Here is an 879-nt window from a genome sequence, read left to right on the forward strand (position 1 = left end):
TTTACCGATGTCCTTGCTACGTTTCTGGACCTGGGAACATTTCAGATGTGCTGCAGTCTATGCAGGGTCTGATAGCTCTCAGATTTAATTAAAATATCTTAATTTGTGTTCCGAAGATGAACGAAGGTCTTACGGATTTGAAACAGGTGTGCCTCACACGTCTTGAAAAGTGAAGCTGTGGGCTCTTTGATCGCCCCTTGGTGGCTGGCTGCAGTACAGGTCTTAAACCCCCCCCTCTCCATGTAAATGGGATTTGAGTCTAAATAAAAAAATGAATTACGCTTCTAATACAATTTTTCAAAAGATGGTTTTGGTCATTTAAGGTCTAGTTATCACTGATATACACTGCACAGCATAAATGAGTACACCCCCTCTAAAACTTAACAAATTCAGCAATTACTATTTACTTAGAAGACATGTTAGGGTTCTATAGAGATATAATGTTCCAACAAGCCTGCTTGATCAGTTACCAAAGAAGAATGCCAAAATTATTCAGCAAAATAAGATTTTCTTATCAAAGTGATAAAATTTTGTGTTGCAAAAATGATTACACCCTCCTGAAAGTTACTAAATAAAACAAAAAAAAGGCTATTTTTGATCAACAGGTAAGTATATTGAACCAAAACTTTTAAAGACAAGTAATTACCTGACAATTCAAAGTGTTACAGGTGCATCTCAATAAATTAGAATGTCGTGGAAAAGTTCATTTATTTCAGTAATTCAACTTAAATTGTGAAACTCATGTATTAAATAAATTCAATGCACACAGACTGAAGTAGTTTAAGTCTTTGATTCTTTTAATTGTGATGATTTTGACTCACATTTAACAAAAACCCACCAATTCACTATCTCAACAAATTAGAATATTTCATAAGACCA

This window comes from Sinocyclocheilus grahami, unplaced genomic scaffold (genome assembly GCF_001515645.1).
Source record: "Sinocyclocheilus grahami isolate Dianchi unplaced genomic scaffold, SAMN03320097.WGS_v1.1 scaffold34.1, whole genome shotgun sequence".
In the NCBI taxonomy this organism is placed as follows: domain Eukaryota; kingdom Metazoa; phylum Chordata; class Actinopteri; order Cypriniformes; family Cyprinidae; genus Sinocyclocheilus; species Sinocyclocheilus grahami.